Source organism: Marmota monax, unplaced genomic scaffold, assembly GCF_021218885.2.
Source record: "Marmota monax isolate L192 unplaced genomic scaffold, Marmota_monax_Labrador192_F-V1.1 WCK01_AAM20220418_F8-fsc00254, whole genome shotgun sequence".
In the NCBI taxonomy this organism is placed as follows: domain Eukaryota; kingdom Metazoa; phylum Chordata; class Mammalia; order Rodentia; family Sciuridae; genus Marmota; species Marmota monax.
The window spans coordinates 867,891-885,315 of NW_026694584.1; the positions used below are offsets into that span (position 1 = coordinate 867,891).

At 48.8% G+C, this 17,425-nt stretch overlaps 1 long non-coding RNA gene across 1 annotated transcript; it reads left to right on the top strand.

The window, feature by feature from the left end:
• The first annotated feature begins 1,863 nt into the window (after positions 1-1,863).
• LOC124077201 (uncharacterized) lies at positions 1,864-7,544 on the top strand. Its single transcript, XR_006846569.2, has 3 exons — positions 1,864-2,092; positions 2,299-2,471; positions 5,841-7,544. It is a non-coding gene; the product is annotated as an uncharacterized LOC124077201 (long non-coding RNA).
• Positions 7,545-17,425: the final 9,881 nt, after the last annotated feature.

A 17,425-nucleotide genomic window follows, 5' to 3' on the forward strand; every position in this document is an offset into this window, starting at 1 on the left:
TTCAGCCTGAACTTGCCTGGAACTGTTTGCCACTCCTGCTTTGCGCTTCCTAGAACGTCCCCCACTGGTCCCCAAGAGATCCCGGAAGCCGACTGACCCCGTGCTGAAAGCCCATGGTCTGGCCACACCTCTAAATCGAATGTTCTTTACATATTTTCCTGGTCACTGAAGCAGGGTCTACTCTATGATTTTATGAAACCTTGATTGCCTTGAAACGAAATCCTGAAACTAGGAACAATCTTTTCTTGTAACAAATTTCAGGATCTTTACAATATCGTTCATGAACAACACACTAGGAACTGACCCAGACGGCCCAGGAACAGCTGATGGCAAGGGAACGTGGCTCTTTATAGTTAGCAGATCGTTTCTGGTGCCTTTGGGTGACCTGTGTCTTCACAACCAGACCCTCTGATAAAGTAGGTCCACTCGCGTGCAAGATTGCACTGCCTGCAAAACATCCCTCCACCAAGGAATGAGGACGGTGTTTCAGCTGCTCTTATGGACTCTGCAAAGCCCCAACTTCCTTCTTCATGCTAACAGTCATGCTAAGACGCGGCGTGTATCGGTTAGTCTGGCCAAGATAGTGTGACCTAAGTCGTCATTCTAAAGTTCTCATATCTGTCTGGTACTCGCCAGTTGTTACAGGACTGACATTACGTAGGTCACGCAGTGAGGCTGTGCCCTCCCTTCTGCTGCCCAAGAAGCAAAAAAGCCATATCAGGACCTCATGTGCACAGGACCCTGGCTCTCCGCCCAGCCCTGCTCTCCATCCAGCCCCTCTCCCACCACGGCAGTGCTCCGGGCCTCCGTAGCTGGCAGAGGATGTCCAGTGTCACTGGAACACTTCTAGGGACTCTGCAAGCACCTTGCTCCATGTGGGGACACTGCTGTTCTTAAGAGAGTGTCTCATGCTGGGCAGAGTCAGTCTGTTTCCCCATCTCTCGTTCTGTCCCAGTAATTCAGATGCTCCTTTCGCATGGCAAGCTTCTGAAGAACCGCTGCTGCTAATGCTGTTCTTCTAGGGGCAAGCTCTCGGCACCGGCCTTGTCCCACCTGGGTGGGGTGAACCGCTCGCTGCTCCGTGCTGGCTCTCTTGGCCAAGCCCCAGCTTGATAAACTGATGCTTCTCCGAAATGCTGAGTAAAATATGCATACATGGACCAGCGAAAACCATCTCAGTACTAGTCCTTGCCTGCTGGTTAGTAGACTTTCAGTGTCCCCAAGGTTCATGGGGCAAAGCCTTGGTCCCCAGTGTGGAGCTGTGGGGGGAGGAGGAAGCTTCCATGGTGGGGCCTGCAGGTAGGTGTTCCAGTCATTGGGGGTGGGCTTTCCAAGGAGAAGTGGGACCCTGGCCTCCCTCTCTCTGCTTCCCAGCCACCAGGGGAGCAGGCTGGTTCTCTGGTTCTGCCACACTCTTTTGTCGTGACCTGCTGCCACAGGCCCCAAGCCACAGCTCCAGCTGACAATGAGCTAAAACCTCTAAAACCGTGAGCCCGAATCCACCTTTTCCCTTGATAAGTGGATAAACTCAGGTATCTGTTGCAGCAATGGAAAGCTGGCTAACCCCTTCCCCTCTCCCGGATCAGTGCTGGGGGAATAAATAAGTGATCCTTTTAAGTCTCAACAATCTCTTTTGGTATTGGAATCCTTAAAGACTGAGAAGCTAAAGTTGTCCCCCGTGTGTTACATAATGTTAAAAAGGTAAGCCTTCAACCAACCATCAGTGGAAGAACTTGAGAAGATTCAAAGTTTTTCATAGAGAAATAATTTGTATTTGTGTCTATTTGAAAGCTATTCAAAGGCAATGCCCGCTCCACCCCTGTGTGCCTGGCATGGATGGAATGCCTCTCACTGGATCCACAAAACTGCATGAGGTGCCTGTTCAAATACTTCACCTTTAGCAGGTTCAGTGCTTATCAAAGCTCACAGAAGAGACGTAAGTGCCAGGACAGAACCAGCTCAGCCACAGGGCAAGATGCGGGGCAGGTCCAGGGAGTCCCTGGAGCCAGGGCCACCGGGTTTCACTCCTGCCAAGGATGAAAGAGCTCTGGCAGCCAGACACCCATAAAGGGGGACATCACCTGGGCTGATGGTATTTCTACGTAGAGGGAGGGGCAGCTGTTAAGATTTAATTTTGCTTATCTTAGTGCTTATTGCACGTGCTTTTGGACGGGTGCTCTCCCTTCTTGGCTTTGATCTTACTGCATTAGTTTGGAGTGTGTGGTTAAATTGCTTGAGTTTTTTAAATTTGCAATCAGCTTTTCTTTATTTACTTATTCATACGACACTTTGTTCCAGAAATGATTCAAGACAGCTGATGGAAACACCTACAGCTCAACAAGACCAAACAGAATATAAAAATAGCTGAGAACATCTGGACGACCAGCATGTGGGGCTCTGAAACTAGGAACAATCTCCATGTGGCCTTGGGAGGCCCAGGAAATGCTGTCAAATATGAAACCCAGCAAAAGGTGAGTCGTATTTAATGCTAGGCTTTCTAGAAGCTAAATGGTAACATGACTGAAAATTTCATGTGATTTGAACAAATTAATTGCTCAGGAAAAAAGAGCAAATATTCCTGATAGCAGAGAGATTTCTCCTTTGGCGAACTTATTCCTAGAGGGAGAATCCACTTGTCTATCCCCAGGCCTCGTTTCTGGCCGGGAGTACAGATGACCTTCACCAGCTACCTACTGACCCCGGCAGGTTTCTGTATCTTTGGAAGATGGAGCAGGATACCTGGGTCACATACCCTGGCTCTTCCCCACATTCAGCCCAAGCTCGGTGGCTTGCAGTTAAATGCACAACCCCAGGAGCATCTGAGATGAGTCTTTGCCGGTCCCAGGATCTCTAGAAGATACGACTCTCTGTGACTTGCACATGTGACGCATGTGATTTTCATGTGGGATGACTGTTCAGCCCAGGGTGCCTCTCAGGGCTTTGGACTTTCATCCTTCAGTTAAACCTAATTAAGAAAACCAACTGAAGCAACTTCCCATAAAAGTGAGATATTATTATGTGCTAATGAAAGGCAGACTGAAGCCGGTGAGTCTCCTGGGTAACAGTCATTCACCGGAGGCCTCATGCCCATCAAAGGCCTCATGCCCATTTTAATTACCCTCTCCAGAATTCACGTGATCCCAGGAGGCTGTTATTAGGTGTCAGTAAATGCAAGCAGCATGTCCCCCTGAACAGAGTCTGGATGGTCTCTGTTAGGCTTACTCAGGTTTAATGCTCTAAATTGCTGTATTTCTTTATAGCAATGTCAATTATTGTGTAATCTCCACATGAAAGGGAACTGGTTTTTAAAACGTAGGCAAGGATGTTCTCAGCTGGACTTCTATGGGGAGAATGGGAGGGGAGCCACAGGCCTTGACCTTGCTATCCTCTCCCCAAGGGGTCTGCTGCAGCCACCTCTGGGGTCTCCCTCTGCCCTGGGGCTAAGCTGCCCTCTCGCAGAGTGGAGAGCCCCCTCTTCCAGGTTCTTCCTGCCTGGCCACTCTGCCCAACCAGGACCGTGGACCAGACAGGGGGGCTTAGGTCAGGAAGACCTCGGCCTGTGGATGACATTGGAACACTGGGGACAGACCTTCCCCTGTGCTGCCCAGGGTGACAGCGTTCCAGCTGGGACCCCTGTGCTGCACCTCCCTCCTCGGGCCCCCCATGGACTTCACCCAGGCCAGTGTCACCTCTGGAATGATCCCCTGCTGTCCCCAAGAGGGTGTGTGTGTGTGCATGGCCTATTTGTGTCTGAGTGCATGGGCTTGTCTGGGGTCATCTGCAGGAGCGGTCACACCCCACCAAGGTCAGCCCTGGTCCCCTCCGCACCCTCCTCTCCCCTTCCCTGGAGCTGCTTACAATACAAGCATCAACCCAAATACACTCTTTAATCCTCTCCCGTCCTGTGTTCCCTCCTCAAATAAGAATGTCTTCTCTGTTGTCCTCAGATAATCACAATAGCCACACAAATACTTTCGAAAATGGATCCCTGGAAAGAATGGACTCCAATGTGAGAGTACCCCTTGGCTAAATCCATCTTTTCTGTTTGTTTCTGTGTTATTAATCTTTAGCCGTTGCCACTTTTTCAACATTGGAGATGCCACAGTGACCTTGGCAAAGACGCCCTTGTCCAGTGGACAGCCTGATAGTCCAGCTTGGAAGGCTCTGTGCTGGTTGCTCAGAGACTCACGTCTGCTCCAGGGCAGGTGGCGTCTGAGCCAGGCCCTCTCCAGGGCTCATTATCAACCGAGGTGCCTCCCTCAGACCCCACCTGAATGGCCTGGCCAGCCCTGGTGATCCTGCTCCTGCCCCTCCCTCCCTCCCTCGGGCACCCACAACGCAGCCTCAGGTGGGGCGGCCCCGTGGGCAGCAGCTCTTCATGCTGGTAATTTTAGAAAGTGTTATTCACTGTGCGTCTCTCCTGTTAAAAAGCAACTCCCTCCAGAGACCCCTGTGGATCCCGCCCCTGGCACATGAAGGCTTTTGGCTAAGAGATCTGGACGAGCAGGTGAACACAGCTGGCCCTCTGTCCCCCCAGCCTGAGAGCCTAGTTTCATCAAGACTGCTGTGGACAGAATCCAGGATTCCAGAATATTACAAAATCTGACCAGTGCGCAAACAGAGTGCATCAGGGCTCTGCTCTGGCAGTAAAATCAGCCGAACTTCAGCTTCAAACACCACACTGTGCGTCAGCTCAGAACATTCCGTTTTGTGAAAATGTATCAACTGCTATCCGAATATGAATGTTAGTTTAATTTTTGATCTAAAACTACTATTGTCAGAAGCAAAGTTCTTTGTAAATTCTCCTCTGTGACAAAAGAAGAAAACAAAATCAATCCAATATTTCCTAAGAATTGGAAAGGGAATCCTTGCCTCCGGGGAGGGGGGAAGCCCACTGGGGGAAACTCCATACGAGGGTCCCAGCAGCACGTGCCTCGAGCCAGGAAGCTGTGGGTCCCGGCGCCATGAGCATCAAACAGCAAAGAGACTTGACCAAGCCACAGAAGAAGGTTGTCTTAGAAGCCTGCAGGGAATATCAGAGACATACTCGTCCACCCTGGAAGTCGGCTTGGTTGATGCTCTTCTAAATTACAGCTCCAGATTTGGACTCCAAAGCCAGAATCGTAAAATTGAAGTCACAAGTGCCGCAGCTTGGCACCTGCTCAGGCCGGAGGCTGGAGGAGACAGGTGTGTCACTCCTGTAGCCTCACACAGCACCGGGGCTGCGCGTCTCCAGGATTCATGCTAATCCCCACAAGTGAGGAGTGAGGGTGAGCCACTGTCAAGGCAAAGCCTCTTCTAGAACCTTCCTCAAGCACCACGTCCTCATACTGAGCCTGCATGGCCCCTTGACACACCTGGCACCTGCCAGGTGCTGCCTTGCCATTCTGTCCTGAGAATTAAGCATGGCGGGCGGCAGGAACCCAACCAAGGGCAACAAGACCCTCTAGAGAGGAGGCCCATGGGGAGAAGAGAAGTGAGCTGCGGTCTGCTTACACTGGGCAGAGCTGTGGCTGTGGGAACACTGTGTCTGGTGTCCAAAGGAGAAGTTGAGGACCCGTGGGGCCGCTGGCACGGAGAGACCCAGCAGGGAGACAAGAACAGAGGAGCAGAGGGCGCCAGGGAAGCCTGGTTCCTGAGTGGGAGTCTGAGGTGTGTCACCATGGCCCTCTGGGAACCCTCAGGGCCAGGTGTCCTCGGGGACAGAGCCAACAGGAAGCGCTGGTACAGCGGTCAGGAGCCTGGACCAGCCCTGCTGGGCACCTGTGAGTCCTAGCTGATGTCTCCCCTCTCCCTACGTTTTGTTTTTAGCTTTTCCTTTTTTCTTCTTCCTCCAACAGCTCCAGAGGATCAACAGGGAAGGTAGTCGTCCAGTCCTCTGATTCTGGCTGCTGCGGAGAGTCCCAGGTAGGACCCCGTGGCAGACAGAGGTGTACAAGTGCTCTGGAGAACCCCGCCTGCCCTCCAGGCTGCCCCTGTCTGTGGCCATCACCGGTGCTGTGTCCCCACCCCCAGTCCCTGCACCTCCCTGGCACTGCCATGAACCATCATCCAGGCCAGGCAGGGCAGCAGGCAGGGGCAGGACCCCAGCCAGGTCTCAGCCCTGTGCACCTGGAACCTGGTCTTCCCTCCATGAGGGACGACGAAACCAGAGGGGTATAGCCACACGGGGCCATTTGTGCCTTCAGAAGCTTGTGCCACGGTGGGGACAATGGATGGATAGAGACTAGGAGGTCAGAGTAGGTTGCCATCGAGCCAGGAGGGACAAGGTGTGGCGGGCAGTGGACCACACAGGGGAGACGCAGGAGTCAGCACACTCTCTTTCTTGGGATTCTGAGTTCTGCAGGTCCACTACACTGGGGAGACAATTTCCTGAGGTTACCCGTGATTCAAGAAGCCCAAGAGTGTCATCACTAGAAGTGTCCCTGAAACACCTATGCCCAAAAGATAAGGCTACCTGGGGCCGTGGGATGGGGTGTGAGGTTCTGGGGCCATGGGGCTCTGGTGGCCTGGCGAGCCCGCCCTCCCACACAGCCTGGCGTCAAGGGCTGCATCTGCACTCTCCCAGGCCCCCGAACTTCACGAGCCCAAAGTGACTGCCTGGGGAGGTTTGCAGGGGAGAAAGCCAAGCCCAGCATGTGCTGCCCTGTCCGCTCTGCCAGGTCCCTGGAGCGCCCAGAGGCACGTTGTCCCTGAGAGCACGCGGGTTTAGTAGCCCTGAGGGCAGCGGGCGACTTAGAGGCTCTCCTGCACCTGACTTGCTGGGACTGGGAAGGATTTGTGATTCCAGAGCCCCTGGATGGCCAGAGGGTCAGCTGTGAGGATTTCAGTGTCCTCTGTGAGCTTGGGGGAGGTTCTGTGCAGCCCAGGGGACAGGTGCCTTGGAGGTGTTGTGTGCAAAACTGACACAGACCCTCGTGATGGGCCTTTAGTGTGTGCAGGCAGCGGTGTAGCACAGCAGGCCACACCCAGTGGCTTTGGCAGCAGTTTGTCACCATATCTCATGACAGTGAGGAGGGGATTTCAGAGAGCAGGGCAAGAGCACCACCAGCTTGTCCCGGCCAGGCGGGAGCAGCTGGGTACGAGGCGTCCTTCTCCCCGCACACCTTCCAGCTCTGGGCTGAGGCTCCCTGCTGCCACCTCATCCCTCGGGGTGAGAAGCTGGGCAGGCTCAGGCATGCGCTCTGTTTCCAGATGGGAAGTAGGAGCACTGCGTCCTGAGGCTGGGGCCCGAGAAGGGCCCAGCATCACTTCCTCCAGTTTCTATTGGTGAAACAGCCCCAGAGTCCACCCAGGTCCCAAAGGAACAGATGTGGGCCCACCTCCCAGCCGGAGGAGGGTTGGAGGTGGGGCTGTGACTATGATAAAAGACCCACTGACCAACTTATCAGAAGGAAAGTTCCTGAATGAAGACACGAGTGGTGTGAATACGCCTGCTGTACACCAGAGACGTGAAAAATCATGCTCTGTGTGGGTGATGAGAATTGTGACATATTCCGCTGTCACACATAACAGATTAGAATTAAAAAAAAATTCTGCAGAGTTCCCAGTTCAACTGAAAGGAGGAGGAGGAGGAGGAGGAGGAGGAGGAGGGGAGGGGGAGGAGGGGGAGGGGGAGGAGGAGGGGGAGGAGGGGGAGGGGGGGAGGAGGGGGAGGGGGATGAGGGGAGGAGGAGGGGGAGGAGGGGGAGGAGGAGGGGGAGGGGGAGGAGGAGGAGGGGAGGGGGAGGAGGGGGAGGAGGGGGAGGGGAGGAGGAGGGGGAGGAGGGGGAGGGGGAGGGGGAGGAGGAGGGGGAGGAGGGGGAGGAGGAGGGGGAGGAGGGGGAGGAGGAGGGGGAGGAGGAGAGGGTTACTTGTGGCTCACAGTTCCGGAGGTTTCCGTATATGGCCCATTGGCCTGTTTCTTTGGCGATGCAGCATATCAAGGTGGGAGCCCATCACTGCATCCTGGCCAGAAAACAAAAGGAGTGGTCGAGGAAGGGGCTGGAGTCCCGCTGACCCTTCAAGGCACACCCCTGTGGCTTCTCTTCCTCCCAGGAGGCCCAGCCTCCACCGCCTCCCAATAGAGCCATGGCTGGGGCCATTCCAAATCCAGACTGTAGCCGCCGCCATGTTTACTCTACCACATTATTACTCTTCCTTCCTGGAGGAAGAAACTGAAGCTCAAAGAACCCAAATAATACGAATATTGCAACCAACACAGCTGAGGTTTGAAAGTGTGACTAATCCTGACCCTTTTCTCCCTCTGGGATACAGCCTGGCTCCCAGGACAAGGACATGGCTTGTTAGGGGCACAGTTCTCTCCTGAGGGGCCCAGGACAGGGCACGCTCGGCAGACAATGTCTTCCCTTCTGTCTGTGACGTATATCACTAGCTGAAGAGCCCTGCTCCAATCAACACACAGACGTAGACTCTAATAAAACTTCTCTTTAGTTCAAGACAGAAAAGGGGGAAATGCAAGTGAATCTAATCATAAATTCAAATGCAAACTCACTACCTGGCTCAGGGTACGTTGACTGCTTTCCCCAGAGGACACAAATATGTTTACAGTATGAAATAAGCTGGGGTCCAATGGGAGCCCTTCGTTATTATTAGATTTCCTCTGGAGAAGGATGTATAAATAAATACACAACCTGCTATTTTAGTATTTTGTTTTTCAGGGAAGAGAATCCCTTTGCAAAAACACATTTAAAAGAAAAAACTTCTCCGTTTCAAGCACTTGTTTATTTTCTTATTTGCCAGGCTAAAACTGTCTTCTTTCATCTCTGATTTCATTGAGGGCTGGGAGAAGAGGGTATTTTTTTTTCTTATCTTCAGATCTGGAAGTTTTCCTTTCATTTGTGACAATGTTAAGTCTTCCTGGGCTGCCATTCCAAATATGCCCTCCTCTGGCCCTAACTGCGGGCCAAGAGCGCCCCCCAGTGGGCATATTGGGAGGCACAGCCGAGGGAGGTGGCGTGTGGTGAGGGCTGCCCTGGTCTTCTGCCCTCAACTGAGGCCCCTTAGTAGCTATAGTCACTCAACCCTCTGAAACCAGCACACAGCCCCCAGACTCTGGTGCCCTTCTCGGTCTCTCCTGCACACAGGGGTCTCTATTTGCTCAGCTACCCGAGGGTCCTGAAGAAAAGGACCCCGTGGTGACATGTGCAACCCTGGTGTTTGGTGGCTTTGCGCAGACCAAGAGTGCCTGTCCAGCTTCCTCATTAACGTGTGTTAATTCTCATTACGCATGTGGAGGGAAGTTGCGAGAAATGTGTTCTGGAAGATTTCCCCACGGAATCCACAGGCTGCCTGCTTTGAGGCCAATCTTGACAAAGGAAGTGGCGTTGGTTCATGTGCCAAGTGGCCCAGAGCTCCCTCTGTCCCCTGTGGCCTCACTGGTTCTCAGCCATCTCCTGGAATGGTCCAGGGCACTCTTGGCCTCATCCTCTTCCTTCAGATCTTTGCTGGGTGTGGGCAGGGTGAGGACAGGGTGCATGGTGGCACCCCCCTTCCTGCTCTCCCCTCCTGCCCCTGCACTCTGTACCGCACCCCACCTGTTCCCTGCTCGTGCCCCCACCTCACACCTCCATCAGCTGGAGGGAGACTCCAGGGGTGCTGGGATCGGCTGTGTGTTCCCAACTTACCCCAGGGCCTGGAGGGCCCTGCACAGAGAGGCTGCTGTGTCTCGTGAACAGTGTCAACACAGTCACAGTTCTTTGCTCCTGGCAGCTTCAAAGTGTGTGGTTCTTGAGGAATTTTTAATTTGGAAGATAGATGTTATTTTTAAAATGTCACTAATGAACCTAAGCATGAGTAATAGTTCCTGTTGTGTTAATTTCAACTTTGCATAATTCACATTCGCACAAAAGGTAACCACATGAATATAATCTTGAAATAAAAGGGAATGGTTACAATTAAGGTTAAAGTCCTTCTCACAGGCATATCTATGGGACCTATTTTTACAAAGAGAACATGTGCCACATAGAACTAGGGCTGTTTTGGTTTTTTTTTTTTAACTTTTTTTTTTTTTTGGTAGTGGGGATTTAACCCAGGCACTCTCTACCACTGAGCTAAATTCCCAGCCCTTTTTATTTTATTTTGAAAGAGCATCTCCCTAAGTTGCTGATGCTGGCCTCAAACTCAAACCCAGCCCTGAGGTGCTGCCCTCAGTCTCTTGGCGGCTTTCCTCGGTTACAGCTAATAAGCGCCCAACTGCATCTTCAATCATCATGTAAATTTCAAACTATTGTGTAGAAATAGCGGATTTTTTTTCCTTTGGAAGAATTTTGAAAATTTGTAGTTGATCAACACAACTAAATAGAAATGTTACCTAAGTTGCTGTTGATCTACTGTAAAGAGATTGCTCTTAGTCCATCACAGAGGGCCACATATTGAGTCCTGATTTCTGATTTCAAGTCCTCACCTTCACTGCACTGGCTGAGTGATGTTGGCAAGCTACTTGGCTTCTCTGAGCCTCAGTCTCCTCATTTGTGAAATGGGATACCGGTGTAGGGCCTTCTGACCATAGAAATGTACAGGGAAGCATTCCCCTGGTGAGCAATCCCCCTCACCCCATTTCCTACCCTTAGAATGCCCTGCAGTCTCTCTTAGGATCTAGTAACAGAGCTAGTGTACGTGCCATGTCTAGCTGGTATGGCAGTGTCCTGCCCTGAGATGCCTCTGTGCTAGAGCCTCATCCACCTCCACCTTGAAGGCAGGCACATAGCTCCTAGGAATAGAGGAACTTGCTTGCCAGATAACTACAGTGTTTCTCCAAGTTCAGATGCTCCTGGAGCCACCCACCTCACAGTGACTTCAGACACTGGACCTTCTTGAGAGCTGCACAAAACTCCTGAGTTGCCTATTGTAACTGTGAAATGTAACTGCAGAACAAGCGCCCTTACTGATACTCTAAACAATAATGTGGTGTGGTACTAATGACCTAATGTGACCTATTGGTGTAAATAAACAAACGTGGCTGCTTGGACAAAGGGCCCCTCTGCCACCTTCCCTGCCTCTGCACCTTGTTTCTGTGTCACCCTTTATTTATTATTCTTTACAACTGGTGATGACCAATGTTGGGGCATGAGAAGAGTTCTCTCCCCAAAGGACTCCCAGTCCACAGAGAATTTGGGACAACAGAATCCACCTTAATAGAGACCCTTCTGGACTTCGACAGGTAACAAGGGAAGGGAGTAGCTTTTTTATGCCTGGAACAGACTTCGGACGTGTGTCTCTTTCATTGGCTGGTACTGGTCCCTAATCAGTAGGCTATGGGTAATTCTCTATCTCTGTCTGACGCTCAACAACAATGTCATTAGGTTGAGCTTTCTGTCCTACTCAGCAAGGCTGAACGTACTGTAAATAGTGCTGATCTTGCTGCCTTGCTGAGAGAGATAAGCTCTTATTGTCCTTTTTATCCAGAAAGTGGGACACTAAATTTGAAGACTGGGAGAAAATAGGTGAGACACACGAACTTCTATTCCTGTGTACAGATGCAATTGAGAAACCCTCTATTTATCAACCTGCCTGCTCTTCTCCTTCTGTGTCTGGCTATTTGGCCCCTTTAAGTCCCCTCTGCTCCCCCTGAAGTGGCGGCACAACGCTGGCCACTATACTCTGCCCAGAGCCCTCCACGCATGACTCCTCTAACTCACTGCCATTGCCTCCGTGGCCAGCTGTGGAAGCCGCCCCGCCCCCAACTAGATCCCAGTTAACTGAATGTTGGGACAAGCTGTGGAGGAGGAGGGAGTCTCATAACTTACCTGTCTGTCCTATTAAGATAAATTCTGCTAACCAACCAAAATATGAACAGTTACCTTTTGCTGTATTGAAAGAGTTACAACCTTTAAATGAAAGGAAGATACAAGGTTTGACTCTACTGTCATTGAAACATGTTTATTAGTTACTGTAAATAAGCCTAAATTAGCTCTTTGTTTAAATGAGCAGTCAATTACAGGGTTATTGGACACAAATACTAATGTCATGGTGATAAATACTTTTATGGTATGGCTTTATGCATGGCCTCAAGAGGCCAGCCTGGTCTGGGGCAAAGGAAAAAAAAATAAAAAGGATCCAAAAGCTCCCTGTGGCTACCATGCTCTGTCCTTTCCAATCCACAAGAAATCATTACTTATACTCAACTATATGTGGAAACTGTTACAAGATTTGCAAGATTTAAAACAAAAACAGAAAAGAAAAAATAACTCTCCACAAAAAAAAAAATGTAAACTGCAACATCATGCTTCAAGAGCATTATCTTATACAAGAAAAGAAAAATGGTTACAACAGCTTTACTCACCTTTTAACTTCTGCTGGGTCTCTAACTTTCCTAATCTTATATTTAAAATGTAAATTACAGGACCTACAAAATTTACTAGGCTTATGAAAAACCAGTTAAGACAAAAGGAAAAAAGTGTCTCTTTAAAATCCAAACTGCTTGGCTGGCTGCCTTATTTGTGTTCAGCTGGATTTCTTGACCAGATCCTCCCTAATGTTACAGCACAGAAAGAGAAAAGTAGAAACATTCTAAATGAAAAGCTTTCTTTTTGAAATAAGTTTTTTTCTTAAAACTTTCACAGACTTCCAACTGGCTCTTATCTGAGCTAAAAGCACACTCTGACCTGATAAAAAAAAAGTTAGTATTACGGCGATATAAGTTTTTAAATATTCATATAAGTTGATGTATTTTTCTGATCAGTCTGTTTTATCTAACTATAAAGGTTTTTACATACTGTCTTTATCCAAAGGCCAATTTCTCCAGAGTTAACTCTCAAATACATTCAAAAATTTCTTTTAATAAATCCTCAGGAGGATATAAATATGGTTATGATGGGAATGGGTCTGATAAGTATCAAGGACAAAAATGTCTGCTACCCTGAAACTCTTGATTTCAGTGTCCATGATAGCTGTTAGACTTATATACCTGGCATTTCCAATTGTACAGGGCTGTCTTCTGTCTATATATTATGTACTTAATATCAAAATTGACATTTAGACAAATGAGCACTCATAAATAAAAATTTAAATAATTAAGTGAATCCAAATAATTTAATTCAAATCAAATAATTAAATATATGGATGTCTCTAAAGTTCTGACTTATGGGTTTTTCTAGGTGACCAAACAATAAAGTCTTAATTTCTTAAAAATATCCAAAATATAATATAATGCTCATTACTTCTAAATTTTTTCAACAAAACAGGGATGATTAATGCTATTAATCATGTTTTCCTTATGTTTTTATGTTACAATTAAAATAAGTAAATTAGATTTAACATAAATGGGATTAATCTTCCTAAGTATAGTTTCTTAAATACATAAATCAAAAATTACAGCTGATGCCAAACTGAACTCTCATTTTTTCCAGTTGTTTAAGAAACAGGATGCTGCATCCTTTTTTATTTAACTCCTTCTTTAAAACAGGCTTTAAGGAAAATTAAAAAGAATCATCAATAATAACAGTGGATCAACTTTCAATATCTAATGTGTCATTGTCATTGATAGTTTTTGTTAAAATACCTTATACTTTTACAACATTAGTTGCTAATTACAATAAAAAATTATATATGTTGAAATAATTATATTGCCCTCATTTTTCAGGCTATGATATTTTGCATTTTACTGTTATGCATGCTCAGTTACTTACTGATGATCACATTGAAATTTTATCCTTCACAGACATGGACATTCATGTCTTATACCTTACTTATAAAAAAAACTTCATATCTCCAATACTTACAGTTTTCCTCTACTATCAAGTTGTATTAACAGATATTTTAGCACCAATTGATTTTCACATGCCTCATGATGGACAATTCTCCTTATTATATTTAACAATTTTAATGGTAGAAATATTATTTCTACCATTCCTCTTATAGATGGATTAAAGATGTATACAGATAAAAGTAAATAAAGAGAAATAATATCTGTTCTTAATAATGATAGATGGACTGACATTATACCCTACCTCAAGTCTCTCCACAACAAGTTGAGTCAGCTGCCATTGTCCTGGCGCTAAGACTGTTTTCTACTACTTTAAACATTATTACAGATTCTCAATATTTAACTAAACTGTTCCTTCTATTTTCATAGCTGTGTTATTCCCTTGTTTGGATTCCAATTTACTGGAGTTTTTTAACCCTTCAGACCTTTTGCAGGGTCTGTGTGTCCTATCCTCTTTGCTCATATGCACAGCCACACCACGATTCCTGGACCTTTGATGGGTGGTGACACTCACACAGATGGAACTATGAAATCCTTTTGTCCTTTATTTTTCAGATCCCATGGACTTTTTCATCAAAATGTTCAATGCATTTGTACGCCAGCTGTGGAAATTCAGTACAATCAGACTCCTTGACTTCTAAAACCCATTATAATATCTGGGTTCGCTTGGCTGAAATTGTTACGTACTTGCAAAACATGTCTCATGGTACCCACTGTTGTCTTAGCAGACTGTGTTCTTACCTTCCCCACAGGATTTAATAGAACACCATCCTGTGCAACATATCCTTTAAGGTCTATTCCCCTTGATGAAAACTGTGATGATTCAGTGAGCCTTCTAAGACAAAATTTAACTCTTCAACATTTTCCTTAGTGGGTATCCCTGGACTAGCTGTTGGGACTTACAAAACCACTATGAAACTGGCCTGTGCTATGGTAAAAATATTAATCATACCTCTATGACAATTAATATGCTTAATGTAGAACAAAAACAACATCATCAAGCTATTCTTGACAATCGGGCCGCAATTGATTGTAATTATTACATTATAAAGGATGTCAGGAGTTTAATGATATTGCTTCAATTTAAGTGACAATAGATGTTCTATCTGAAAGGAGTTAGACTACCTTAAAGATATCATTAAAAAGGTCTGGCAAGATGATGGAGGTTTAGACTTATTGGATAGTCTAACTTCTTGGTTACCCAACTTTACATGGGTCAATTATTCATAGGTGCATTTTATTAATATTGGGATTATTATGTTGTGCTTGCTGTTGCCAATTTTACCCTATTTTTTGTCTCCACTGACATTAAAAAAAACAAATATTATTCATCTGAAAGGTCTTAAACAACAAGAAAGGGGAGATGTAGGGATTCTGACCATGGAAATGTACAGGGAAGCATTTCCCTGGTGAGCAAACTCCCGGGGCGTAACAGGCACCCTGTTTCCCACCCTTAGAATGCCCTGCAGTCTCTCTTAGGATCCAGTAACAGAGCTAATGTATGTGCCATGTGTAGCTGGTATGGCAGTGTCCTGCCCTGAGATGCCTCTGTGCTAGAGCCTCATCAGCCTCCACCTTGAAGGCAGGCACATAGCTCCTGGGAATAGAGGAACTTGCTTGCCAGATAACCACAATGTTTCACCAAACTCAGGTGCTCCTGGAGCCGCCCGCCTCACAGTAACTTCAGACACTGGACCTTCTTGAGAGCTGCACAAAGCTCCTGAGTTGCCTATTGTAACTGTGAAATGTAACTGCAGAACAAGCGCCCTTACTGATACTCTAAACAATAATGTGGTGTGGTACTAATGACCTAATGTGACCTATTGGTGTAAATAAACATGGCCACTTGGACAAAGGGCCGCTCTGCCACCTGCTCTGCCACCTTCCCTGCCTCTGCACCTTGTCTCTGTGTCGCCCTTTATTATTATTATTTCTTTACATAAGAAAGCACTAACCAGAGTTTCTGGCTCATGGTGTGTGTGACCTGGGGCCTGCGCCCTCAGGTGCCTGGAGGGTGGGGAAGCCCTGAGGTGGGCTCAGGCTGCCCTGGAAGCTATCCTGGGCTCAGGCTAGGCAGGCCCATGCTGTTCTCTGCTGAGGGAAGGGGCTGGGCATGTGTGGTGGGCCCAGCTGGTCTTTCTCACACACTCACTCTCTTGCCTTGTTTTTTGAATGCACTTGAAAATAAAAAGAAGTTATCAACAATGTTTCTTGAAAGGTTGGAACGGAAGAGGCTGAAGGAAGCATGGAGAATGTCCTCATTGCCTAAAACTGGGGAGGTGGCCTCCAGGAAGTCCCGCCAGGCTTGGGGCCTCTTGCCTCTTCTTCCCTGCTGGACTCTCAGGCCGACATGGCTGGCTCTGCCTGGGTCCACCCTTGCCAGCTGCTGAGAATGAAAGGTGAAGAGGGTGCAGGTCGTTCCTCCACGGCTCCCATGGGGGGTGCAGAGGCTGGCTGCTGGCAGGCCTGGCCCAAAATGCAGATCCTCTGTGGAAAAGGCCAGACACGGCTTCTCCCACTGCTGGTCACTGTGCTGACCTGCTCAAGGCCTTGCCCTAGACACCTGCTAAGGAGGCATTCAGGCATGCCTGTGCTAGAGCTGCAGCCAGCCAGGAGACTGGGACCACTGAAACACAAATGAGCTCACTGGAGAAGGTGCCAGGTCCTCCAGGAGCCAGGCAGAGGGTGAAGACCGCAGGGCAGTGAATGTCAGCACGTGGGAAGCTGGGTTTGAACACAGACCCCAGGCAGCCAAGAGAGAGAGGCTGCTAGGAAGGTGCTCCAGGACAAAGGGCATGCTTGAGAAATAGCAGGGCCAGTGCGGCCAGGGCAGGAGGGGACAGGGCCAAGACAAGGACAGGGTGGGGCCCGTGGGAGGCCTGAGGAGCTGGGTCTGGAGGCCAGCTTCTGGCTTTTACTCTGAGATGACAACTTGGAACTCACTGGAGCCACAAGTGAGTGATCCGGTGTGTTCAGAAAGGGTCAGCTAGTTGCAAAGTTGGAAGACCTGTGAGGACAGGGGTGACTCAGGTGACAGGCAGGTGACTCAGCCCCCAGGGCCCTTGGGAAGACAGACTCAGCAGGAGATGTGTGAAAGGAAGATGGGGAGGATGGCGTGCTGGCACCCACGAGGGTGAGACAGGGAGGCAGGCTTGGACAGGGTGTGTCTGAGGTTTCAAACTTCCATGGATCCAAACTATGGCAGCAACGAGTCGGTGTAAGGAAGGGTCACCAGGGCTGGGAAACAGACTGCATAGGCATCACAGGACGTACCTATGTGGGTATCAAAATCACCATTTGGTCTGTTAACGACAAACTTGCTCACGACACTATCATTTCTCTAGACCACTGCAAGTGACCCTGACCCTCTCAATTTGAAACACCTGAGTGAGGGACAGTAGCAGGGTCACAGCCTGTTCTGCTACTGGCTGACACAGAATTGGCGCTCATGGGCAAACGGGCCACTGAACAAATGCTATTCTAGCTGGGCTACCCACTGCAGTCGTGGGACACCGCAAGGCCTCCAGCTCTGTAGGGGACCCCAGCATTTCCACCCCACTAGAAGTCAGGCTCCCCGAGGCCCGGAGTGTGTCGGTCGCACCCCGGGTTTTCCGGGGCGTCGAGCAGCGTCCGACACGCCACAGGAGCTCGCTGAACCCCCGCGAGTGCGCTCAGTCCCGCCCTGCTGCTGTGCGCCTGCGCGCAACGCCCTCCGCGGCG